At 31.3% G+C, this 13,246-nt stretch overlaps 1 pseudogene; it reads left to right on the top strand.

The window, feature by feature from the left end:
* Positions 1-590: 590 nt before the first annotated feature.
* LOC149537958 (ethylene-responsive transcription factor TINY pseudogene) lies at positions 591-1,749 on the top strand (annotated as a pseudogene).
* The last annotated feature ends 11,497 nt before the right edge of the window (positions 1,750-13,246 follow it).

Below are 13,246 nucleotides of genomic sequence, written 5' to 3'. Positions count from 1 at the left end.
CATTGTGAATGAAACAAAGCTGCTAATTGTTTGGCCAAATGGGCTTCTAGTCATGCTTCGGGCTGGAATATTATGGATAGGGGGTAGCTTCTCTTTGAACTGGTGCAAGAATTTGATGAACTTGTTGCTAAGCACAAAGCTCCTTGTTGAGCTCTCCTTGTTGTAATCCTTTCTATCTTAATAAATTTTTACCCTTCTTTTTTCAAAAAATAGACCAATGTTAATAAAGAATTTAAATTTCTCCGAATATAAATATAATTCAAACTATTATTATAAAATTACCAATTCTAAAATCTAACATTAAAATTCTTTACATTGATAGTAATCCCCATCTTTATATATAATATATTTAACTATATTATAGTATGTAACATGATAACTTCATATTTCAACATTTCATACACTATTACAATTTTACTTTCATCTCTTTTCCCTCCCTTTTAAACTGCTACCACATTGAAGTACTGTGAACATAATCCAATATATATCCAAAAAGCATAGTATCACAATCAGATTGTATCTATAATTGTATAGTTTTCTAAATGGTTTAAGAAATGCCCCAGTTGTCCACACCGAACAATTACCTACCTTATTCATGACCACCTAATCCCACTAATTCAATCTGTACAATAGTCTCAGACTTCTCAGAAATGTATGAGGTGCAGAAAGCAATGGCCGAGCTTATCTGCACCCGAATGTACGCCGGCAAAAAATTGACTTATTGTTGACAATAGAAAATATGGCGCGGGTTAGTATAGTTTACTCTGTTTGAGTTGGATACAGTTGTAACATTTGACATTACAACCCACTGTTAGCATATAATAATATTTTCAATTCACGAGTGGTTTGAAAAAATGACCCGCTGGATTGCAGCTGTGAAACTGATTGTCCATTGTGTAAACTATATCAGCAAGTAAAGCCCATTTGGGCATTTTAGAAGAAAGAGATGGAAGATTTTGATATGAATAGAAGTGGAGCAGAGGAGGAGGAAGAAGAAGAAGAAGAAGAAGTAGGAGGAGGAGGGGGCACTGAGTGTAATAAAATTTATAGAGGAGTTCGGAGAAGGAGTTGGGGAAAATGGGTGTCTGAAATTAGGCAACCAAAGAATAAACGAAGGATATGGTTGGGCACATACGAGACTGCACAAATGGCTGCTCGAGCTCACGACGTGGCGGCGCTGAGTCTCAAGGGATCTTCTGCTCTGCTTAATTTTCCTGAGATGGTCAATTTTCTACCCCGCCCTTCATCGCTTGATCCAAGAGATATACAGTCTGCAGCTGCTCAAGCCGCTCGTGCCTCTCACTTTAACACTAACAATCAAGTTTCATCTTCTCAGAGGAGCGTTTTTGAAGATGATGTAATCAGTAAGGATGGATCAGATCAGCAATTACTTACATGTTCTAAGGTACACACACGCTTGGAACTTGGATTGCATTTATTTCCTCCCAAATAGGTCCAGATCCGGTTGTTTTTTCCAAGGTTGTGTAGATGCCAGAATTCTGATTCTATTTTCAATTGGAGCCTTGGTTTCTGTCTTGTAAAATAGCCATGGTTGATGTAAACAAAATACTTGCTAAGAAATGGGCATAGTATTCAAGAAGGCTTGTGGATAACTCCCACATTAGGGTTTTCTAATGTTATGTTTATGGCAATACTTTCCAAATGCATAGTATAGAGTTATTATAACCGGAACAAAATGTTTTAGCTTTTGCTTGTATTAATGATTTGGATCTCACCGTTTATATGTCATCATTTGGATTATATTGGGCCAAAATTAGAATGACAAACATTGATATGTTTAAAATCTAGATTTTAAGTGGATATGAGTTTTTCAGTATGGATGAAGTAATGTATGGAAGTTTAAGCAAACAAAAATTTACGCAGATTAAGCCAGAAGCTTACGCACGCTGAGTTTTTCCCTAAAACATAGCTATCAAACAAAATGAAGCTCTAATAGTCTTCGTCCTTACGCTATGATTTAGACTGATCTGGTGATTCTTTATTTTAAGACGAAACGATAATGTAGATGAGGTTTTCATAATTCACTGTAATTAGAGTAGATACTTTTGATTAGACATTGTTATTATTTTGCATCTATTCATGAGTTTGATCAGAATGTGTGATTTATTATCAAAATTAAAGTTGTAGTTTTCATATGGATGATAATAGATAAAATTAAAATAAGAAAAGCAGACGTTAGTGAAATTCAGTTTCTGAGTTGGTATGTATTAACAGTTTTTATTATTTTTCTACCACTACACATCAGTGATTTGAAATGTCAAAAAAAAAAAAAAAAAAACTATACACAAAAGAAGTCAGAGGCTTACATACACTGCTCAGTTTTCATCTAAACTTTCCTCATTATATTCATGAGCTGTGATTAAACTCTGATGAGAAAATGCCAGATGAAATTCAGAGACTTCTTTTCTGATTGAACAAGTTAACATCCCAAAAAAGAGATTTATGTAATCTTGTTAGGTTGTATACACTTTTAGATATGCTGGAAAATGAGCTATATTTGAATTGGTCCGTGCTAGTAGGGTTAATAATTCAATAGTAGAAAAATCTAGCAACAAATTGGATACCTAAACATCACATACTAAGAGTTTCGATTTTAATTTCCTAAAAAATAATTTAACAAAAATAATTTAAAAAATTGAATATATCCAAAGAAAGATGGAATAAGTACAGGCTCGAACAACCAAGAGAATCAATTAGAACCCTTTCCTATGAACAGAGATAGCTTTATATCCGGACAGAAACATTAGATTCTCAAGCAATGAAGGTTTTATCTAAAAGCTAAGGCGAGTATCCAATGCTTTGTGTGCTTACTGTAAACAGTGTCGTCTCCCTTATTAAGGAGGCATATCTAGTAACATTAAAAATAGGTTGCTTTGTTTATTGTTTTCCTTTGTTGTCATGTCTGTACAATGCTTTAAAAAAGAGCTATGAGCCCAATTGAACATTACAATGACTATTTGTCCCTCTTTTAAGATTAAGCATGCAATCGGTCCAAGAAATAAATCACTTCACTCTCTTATTTTGTTATTATCATTCTCGCTTTTCATTATTCTAAGCCAACTCAGTCCAAATCTATTTACCATCTAATTATGAATGTGCATTTACCCTTGAATTCTCAAATTTTTAGTTCTACGGTCCTTACCATTTAATTATTTTTACTGGTTCCTTTCGAATTTTATGTATTTTTAAAATTTGAATAATTAAATATTGTTATTTATGTTTACTGTATTAGATTGGACAACATAATTTTTACAAATTAAAAGGTTTAATAGGTTTAATAATATAATTTGTTTTTTGCTTTTTTCAATTTGTATATATTGAAGAGTTTTAACCATTTTTTTAAAAAAATAATGTTTATTTCTAATAATTATGTTAGTTGCTTAGTTCTTATTATTTTTAACTTTCTTTAAAATATTTTTTAAATTCAGCCACTTATAATTCAATTTTGAGTATGCATTATAGGTCTCTATGGAAATGTATAATAGAAGATTAGGATCTCAATTTATTTTATTAAATCTTTTTATTAAGTAAATGCAATGAGTATGTATAACAAACCAATGATAAAAAATAAAATAATTGGAAAGAGGGATTAAAAAATCGAATATAATTACATGTGATAATGTACTAAATGATTGATAACAAATATATTATTTAAAATAATACTATGAGATGAGTGAAAGTTAAAATTATTTGTTAGAAATGAAATTTAAAAAACAATCAATTGATATGAAAATTAAAATTGTGTATGATCTTGATGTGATACCATAAGTTTTGCAGTATCCTCTTGACTAAGGAGGTTGTATATACTATATATATGATACTTAAAATTTGAGTTATGAAAAGATGTATTGCAATTCAAGATGTAAAGATGTAAAAGTGTAAATACTTCAACACTGCATTGAATTGGAACATCAAACATTGAAATAAATAGTCAACCAACAAATAGTGGCACATTTGGGGACAATAGAATGAAGGCCCCAAGTCCACATGACACCATGTTACTATGTGTGATAATCCTTTTTTATTTTATAGAATTATTTTTTAGTTATATTAACATGCAATTTATATTAGCATTTACTGATATTTGTTAGTTATTTTAACATTATATTAAATTGGATAGTTTATCCTGAACAATAACATAAGAAGTAAACCCTAACTAAAAAAACACATAAATATTAAAGGAGAGCATGAAAAATCTCCACATGAGAGAAATGAATCAACATCCACTAAACTAAACTCTACTTACTAAATTATTAGAAATGATTTTAAAAACTTTAAGTAAATAAAGTGATTAAAATATATAATTGTATACCCTCAATCCCCTTGATATAAACCTAGATGATATAAACACATAAATATGAGCACATGAATGCAAGCATGAGTGGGTCTCAAATAAGAAAACGATTGATTAGGTGTTTGTGTTGATCAAATCCAAGTATCACAAAAGGATAAGACTGGAAAAGTAATGTTGAAGAAATACATTAGAATGAAACAAGCATGGAGAGTATGGTATGGAAGGATAAACTAATACTTAGTGAAGATTGGTTTTAGAAGGACAAGTGAAGATAGCAATGTGTAACTAAAATTGAACGATGATAAAATTTTGATTTCTAAAATATTTGTGGATGGCATTAAATTTAGAGGTGATGAAAATATGAGTATAGATTTTTCTGTAAAGATGAAGAAAGGGTTTAAAATTTCAATGATTAGTGGGATAAAATTATTTGTTGGTTTACATGTGATTCATATAAGAAATAATATTTTTGTTGGTTAATCTATATATGTCAAGGAAGTGCTAAAGACATTTTGGCATGAAAGATTCAAAACTAGCAAGTACACCAATCATCACACATTGTGAGTTTTCTAAGGAATATATTTAAATTTTAGTCAATGAAAGCCTTTACAAATCCATGATTTTGAAGTTGCATCAAATTATACATAGTAGGCCTAATATTTCCCATGTAGTTGGAATAGTTCAAACATTACTATCAAATTGAAAGGAAGAAAATATTGTTGCAGTGAAGAAAATATTGTCAGCAACTATAGATGGATATGTTTATTCCTCAAATGTAATTGGAAAAGTTACTATCTATTGTGATAATACAAGTTCGATTAATATGGATATGTTTATTCCTCAAATGTAATTGGAAAAGTTACTATCTATTGTGATAATACAAGTTTGATTAATATATCAAATAGTTTAGTACAACTTTTCATATTGAAATCATTTCCAAATCTTGTGCTCATTGAAGTAACAACATGAGATTTACAAGCTTATTCAAGCTCCTTTCGAGAAACCACAATAGAAGAAACACTTTGAAGACCAAGAGTCACAACTTAGAATCCACCTTTTACAATGATACAAATACAACCAATAGATGACAAAGAGTCACAACATAGAATTCCACAAAGATGTCACTCTTGGTATTTGAACCATAGTCTCCATAGTGAGAACTCATCGCTTCAACCAACTAATCTAAAAACCTTAGAAACTTTTCTACAACTTTGCAAGATAAAGAATATAGCTTTCAAATATCATTTTGTAAGAGAAAAGGTACATGACAAGGAAGTATGAATTGATTATGTGACATCAAAGGTGAAAGTTATAGACATGTTTAATAAGCCATTACATAAGGTTTCCTTTAATAATTAGAGAGGTAAGGTAATGGTCATTCCCCTACTAGATAATAATTAAGGTTCTACTAGTGCATCAATTCACTAAAGATAATGTTTATATTTCTATGAGTTGATGCAATCAAGATTGCTTCTTGGGAAATAGTAAATATTTTGGTGAAGTTTTTGGTTGTTCCTTTATTAAAAAAAAATTTGGAGATTAGGTGGACTCATAAATGAATGAAGAACCCTTAGCATTGTTGTGAATGGAGGCGAGGAGGAATAGAAAAAAAGGTGAATCTAACATAAAAAAGATCACAAGGGAGAAGAACTAAGAAAGATAAGGTAATTAAGGAGAATATATGTTGGGGAGAGAAGATCAAGAATATAAAAGAGTTACATGATGAATCAACTTGGAGGACCAGTTAGTTGCATTTGTTTGAATGCTATTCCAGTTATATGTTGGTATTGATGATCAGTTGTGATAATTTTATTATCACAATCTTATTATTGTTTGATTCTTGTTTGGCATTTCTATCAAGTCCAAAGGGGGTGATTATTGGCATAACTGATGTCGATATCTTGAAGCACATAGTTAATAATGGTTGAATCATTTATTGTGTTATCATTGATGTCCAAATGATAGTTTTTTATTAACTATTGATCAAGAAGCTAGACACTTACACTGCATGTGAGAAATCAAGTGTGTAGTTGATTTATGTGATAAATTAGAGTGTGTGATTGGTATTACAAACTTCAAGATGTTTCTAGTTTTTATGTTTGTAATTTCTTGTAATTCAAATCAGTATTTAGTGATCTATGATTGACTTAAGTGATGCGGTTTAATTAGGAAAATTATTTTATGAAATTTATTGAATGATTTGATAGGATTATGAAATCTAAGATTATTCAAATGATTAAATCCAATATGTATCATGGCTACTATTTTTTTAGATCATCATTAGAGTTTTGTTTGATTTTATTTACAAGAAGATATTTTTTGTATCAATTGAAGATAATTTAGGAGAAAAACTAAAGAATAAAATGAATGTTTATGTTTGATCTTCAACTGATAATATTTATCTTGTTTATGATAGATATTTTGAGTTGTTGAGCTATATTGATGGTGTGGCAATGTTGTAGAATCAAAATAAAATTGAAGGATCAATTGAAAATTGGTAATTCTAATGCATTTTCTTGGAACTTTGTTTGTTCATTTGTAAAACTTGAAAGGAAAAATATTGGATGTTAGACATAAAAGAACAAAGTTAGGAAATAGATGGATCATAGGAAGAATGAATTATCTTCGAAAATGTGTACACACACACACACACACAAACACAAACACACAAACACATTGTGTGTGTGTGTGTGTGTGTGTGTGTGTGTGTGTGTGTGTGTGTGTGTGTGTGTAGGTATATGTGAATGTATATGTATGTGCACCCCCCACACGCCCCCCCCCTCCCCCCTCCAACACCCCCCAACACACATGCACACACATATACATACACATATACATATCTACATACATATATATCTACACACACACACACACACACACACACACACACACACACACACACATATCTACATACATCTGTGTATATATATTCGCACACATAGATATACATATATATACATACATACATACATACATATATACTATATATATATATATATATATATATATGTACATATACATACATATAGTATATATACATAATATATACGTATGTTATAGCCGAATTCTAAGAAAGAAAAAATGGTATATATAAAAAAATTAGGAAATAGATACACACACACACACACACACACACACACGCACACATGCGCACACACACACAGATATGTATGTATGTATGTATATGTATATATATATATATGTATGTATGTATGTATGTATGTATGTATGTATGTATGTGGTTGTGTGTATGTGTGTGTATAATCCATGAAAAATTAAAAATTGGGTACACACATACATACATACATACATACATACATACATACATACATACATACATACATATATATATATATATATATATATATATATATATATATATATATATATATATATAGCTAGTCCATGAAAAACTAAAAGTTGGTTTTTTGTTTAAACATTTTATCTTATATAAAAATTGGAATTCTAACTTGAATCAAGTTTTTGGTTGTAACCTTCCATCATGTTATTCATGAAAAAGCTATCTATCTATCAAGAGAGAGAGAGAGAGAGAGAGAGAGAGAGAGAGAGAGAGAGAGAGAGAGAGAGAATTGCCATGAATAATAGGATGGGAGGTTAAAACTAAAGATCTTATTCAGTTTAGAATTTCAATTTTTATATATGATAAAATATAGATAAAATGCCAACTTTTAGTTTTGCATGGAATAGATATATATGTTATCTATAACATATATTTAAATTTGAGGAAAGAATGTCTATTTACATTTATTTTTATGGTAGTAACTAAACCCTAGATTTTTAGCATTTTAAAGATTTTTATTCATTTTTAAATTCCACCAAAGATGCTTTTTTTTTTTGGTGTTCAATTTGAATAGCTTCTATTTTTTACCCTTTTCCCTTATTAAAGTGTAACACAAGTTTTTTTCTTTAGCCTTAGATTAATGAACAATAACAAGGTTGATGATGATTTAGGATTTAGTATTAAATTTTTATCAAGGATATATGGATCATTTATTTCTTTCTTTTTTAAAGAAAAAGTGGCAAGCCACTATAATATTTTATTAACCTAATTCAAAAAGGTCAACTGGGAAAGAATCAGTAAGAAAACCCAGTCTCATCCCTATAATATACATAAAATAAGTATTTAAAGAAATAGTTACAGAGGATGAGATTATTATTTCTCACCATTACATCAAGATGAGGATATGAATCCATACAAAATTTCAACATTCATTACATACAATAGGATTATCAATATCCAAGTAATATCTTCAACAAAAAGGATAAAAAATAGATATTCACAGAATTATCCTAAAAAATCATCAAAACCTTGAAGAAATTTACTATTACTATCATGAATTCCTTCCCAAATAGTCATATTTCTACGTTCAGAAGACCCTTGCCCACCAGGATGGCACCCCTAGCCAAAAGATGTGTCTGAAGTGTCATGGGACCAACCCAAATTAGAATTAGCCTCAAAGACTGAATCCCAAATATTCTGGTCATGTGGCTGCAAGTTAACTATTGCTACATTCAAACCCATGGAGTTTGATAAATTGGAAACCCTTTGAAGGTCAATCATGGCATGTCCCATCTTCTTGATTCTCTCCACCATTTGGAATCGCATTGATCGTGAAGCAGATTGCAATGCATTTTTCAAATAGACGAAGCTGCGGTTGTCTATTGACTTCTTGAGAGCATCAAAAACAACAAAAACCTCATGTTTTTGTAGAAGTTGAGTATCTGAGAACAAGGCACCAACTAATGTCATTCCATTCCATAAATCATATTTTTGTATGGCGAATATCAATTTATTACCAACAAAGAAATGGGGATCAATTACCTTTTGGGCCAAAGCATGAAGCATCTCTGGAGACTACATGAGATCCATAACATTGGAGAGGAAAAGAAAAATGAGTTGTGATGGATAGAAAATCAAAGGCACCACAGGGCATAAGAGCTCTACACCAATGATGTGCCGAATAGCTCTTCAAATTGTGGGTGAATGAATTATGAACATTTGGTCAATCACCACATCCATAATATCATTGGGCAACATAACTTCCTCCAATGTTGCTAGTAACTTGATACGAAATCTTTTTGGCAGAATGACATGGTGTTGTTTATGATACAACTCATAGGCCGAAGCAATGTCCCACCCATGATTCATCTTGATTCACAGTCGCAAATCACAAAATTGGATTCTTGCGTATGAGTTCAATTGGAAGATGGGATAAATCTAGGTGTCATTCCACATCCAATAAATTATAGAGTGCGAAATGTCATAAGCCATGTGAGAGCTGACAAATTATGTCCTTGCATAAGCTAGAAATAGTACCTTTCGCACTACACCTTAATGACTCGGATTAAGCCGCATGGAGGGAATCAAGACACAGTTTACAAGTCGAGTATCGTTTGTACAAAGAAATTTTTGAAGCACCCAATTTGTAGTTTTCAAGTATCATTAGCATAAAATGCTTGACAGATTCATGCAAAATAAATGTACACGAATGAAGAATGTACTGAAAGAATGTACTCAAGCATATCAGATCGTAAATGAATATATAAATGTTTATAGTTCTAAAGTACAATGCCAACTCCACCTTAATACTGATATCCAAGCCAAATCCAATCATATACCGAGTCACTTTAGATACCAACCAAGTGATGCTTATTGAGCAAGTGGTTAGGTGGTATACAGAAATGTGACATGCATCCAACAATATAGTACTAAAATAGGTGCCGAGTACCTAGCCATATATGCCGAATATACTTTGTATGTTGGGCAAGTGATAGTAGTTATTGAATCAAATTGAGCCAAATCCATATAGAAACCAAGTTACTTTAGATGCCGAGTAAGTGGTCAGGTGTTACCTAGAAATGTAACATGCGCTGAGCAATATAAGATTTAAACAAGTCCCGAGCATTAGGCAATACATGCTGAGGACACTATGCATGTCGAGCAAGTAATGGTAGTTACCAAATCAAGTAAGAGATGCCAAGCCAAATGAGTAGTAATGAAAACCAAATCATGTGCCAACGAACTTCAGGTGCCGAGCAAGAGTGTTGGTGCTGAGCCATCGAAGAAAAACTACTCATTTGTTGAGCAATCCATAATATCGAATTAAGAAAGTTATGCCATCTCAATTAATGGATACCAAGTGAAATCTGAACATGCGCCGAGTGACTTCAGGTGCCAAACAATTAGTGATTACCAAGCAAGTGTTCAGGGACCAAGCAATAGAGGAGTTGCTGAGTAACAATGCAATATGTACCAATCATTTACCAAGTAACATGGTGATAGAAGATGTGCCAAACAACACAGAGTGATTATTATGTTCACGGTCTAGTTTCCATATCAGCTTGAATAAGATTTTTTAGAACATTGTGTTTCTCAATTGTGGGTAATGGATGAAATGTTGAAACAACAAACCCATCACAACCAAAGTTTGATAGGTAATCTACAACTTGATTCCCTTCTCGATAAGTATGCCAGATATAAACATCCATATGTTCATCAAAAAGTCTCCAAATTTGGTTAAGTACATATTTTAGTTTCCAAGAAATGATGCGCATATGGATACAAGCATCAATAATGATAGAAGAATCCCCTTCTATATGCAAGGTAAAAGCATAGATCTGTGTCACTTTTTGTGATACCAAAACCTATTTTGGGCACAACTCATTTCTCTATCAAAACTCAATTTTTTTCAAAAACTAAAAATACATTTTTATAGATCTCAGATTCAATATCATCATTATATAAATTTTTGAGTTTTTAAATTAGTTATAATATGTTATAATCTCAAAATATTATAAGTCAATTTTTTAACATTTCAGAAGATGCTCCCTCAAAAAAGGAAAAAAAAAGGGTAAATCATATCAAAAAAATTAAAAATTTATATTTATCTCTAGAGGAGAGAATCCTCTTCATGAATATGTATTTTTTTTTCAAGAAAGTATAGATTTGATAGGGAAGCTTTGACGGGAGCAAAAAACTATTGGATTCTAATAAGGTTGAACTTGAGTATTTATAACAAAAGAATTATGCCTCTAAAATAATTATTTCTTTTTTTAATCACTAGCTATACATGTCATCTATAAGATATTTTCAAATCAAAACAAAAAAAGATGATTTGCGTATACTTGTTTTACGGCAACTACACCCTATATATTTTACAGTTAAAAAATGGACTTCAAATAATAATAATAATAATAAATTCTTACTCAAAAAAATTATAAAAATTATAGGCATAATATTCATCCAATTCTACACATTTCATTAGTTTACATCATCTTCATATTTTGAACACAAATACCATTTGTTTTGTAATTAATGTTTAACTGTCACATTCTGTTATCACATTTCTTGATAAAAGGTGGAAATTACCTTGCTTTGCTAATATAAGGCCAGCCAGCAGGGCATGTGCCTTTGCCATGTTATTTGTCTTAATAGGCAAGGGGGATACTATGATTGCCACAAAATCACTAATGGAGTTTCTAATACACGCACCAAAACTCGAAGGACCTAGATTTCCTCTAGATGCTCCATCAAAGTTCAACTTCCAAAACCCATAAGCTACGGGTCTCCAAGTATTCTTATGAGGTAAGGAAGAGGTGGGTGGTTTACTGATTTTCAACCTATTTGGTATGAATAACTGTTTCCATTTTTGAACAATTTGAGAATCCCAATGAGTAACGGTCAGATTGAATTTAGTCATTTTAAAGCTGGAATTTATCACTTTTGAGATAGATCTTTCAATACCATCCAAAACAATATCTAATGGATGAGACTCCTTTTTGAAAATATGTTTATTTCATTCCCACCAAATAGCCCAAATGACGAAGGCTAGGATACATTTCCAGAGGTTTGCAAACAATGAATTTTGATGAAGAACTAACCAGGCTTGAAAGATACCCCAAAGATTGTTTTGCAAAGGAGTAGAATAATTTAGTTTACTCAAAAAAAAACACTAGCATTGATAAGAAAATGTACATGTGACAAAAGGATGATTCACAATCTCTTCATGTTCATCACAAAGAACACATTTAAAAGGGAGATCAATAGGTACTATGTTACTTGGCATCAACTATCTTTTCCCTAATGCTCGGCACCTAAAGATCACTCGACACCAACTAAAATTTTTCTGATGCTCGACACCTAATCTTTACTTCACACTTGAAGATCACTTGACACACATTAGAAATTTTTGTTGCTTAGCTTCTACTAAGAATTTTCTTGGCTTCAACTAACTTTCTCGGCACCTACTGATGATCTCAGTTAAAGCTTTGCAGTCAACCTTGTTACAACTTTCTCTTCCAATGTATCTAAGTGTGACCAACCTCTGTGTCTTTGAGTATGTCATCAATACATTACTTGACCATTATCTTAATTTGGTCAAGGATATATGGATCTTATTGGGTAAACATTTAGGATTTGGTTATCTAATTAAGAGAAGTACATATTTATATTGAAAACATTATCTTGCAAGTGTGACAACAGAGTATTAGTGGTTGTGATCGACAAGTATTGTGTGATTTAAGCTAGTAGCTGTGTCAAATAGGAAATTTAGATGGTGCACCAAAAAGGATTTGTTCAAGAAAATTATCTAAAACTATTTCTTAAATCATTCTACTTAGTTGATATTAACATGTTCTCATGTTAAAAGGCCCTTACCAGGTCACTTACAATAGGGCGAGATAGATCTATATGAATATCTAAATTTAATAATTTTAACTAAATGGATCATTAATGTTAGTTAGAGAATCCTTTCAAAAGTTCATTTCTAAAAGAGTAAAGATCTCAATAGGTCAAAGGAAGATCCATTAATTAGATAAATCTTAATAAGGTAAGTTATTAACTAGACATTTTTATATGCTTCTAACATGGTTGTACCTTTAATAAGGAACATTTTAGAAGATTACAAAAAT

The sequence above is a fragment of the Cupressus sempervirens genome, chromosome 9, assembly GCF_028749045.1.
Source record: "Cupressus sempervirens isolate cs-2001-9-10 chromosome 9, ASM2874904v1, whole genome shotgun sequence".
Taxonomy (NCBI): domain Eukaryota; kingdom Viridiplantae; phylum Streptophyta; class Pinopsida; order Cupressales; family Cupressaceae; genus Cupressus; species Cupressus sempervirens.
Note: the sequence above shows the minus strand (reverse complement) of the source record. Positions and strands in the feature narration are given on the sequence as shown.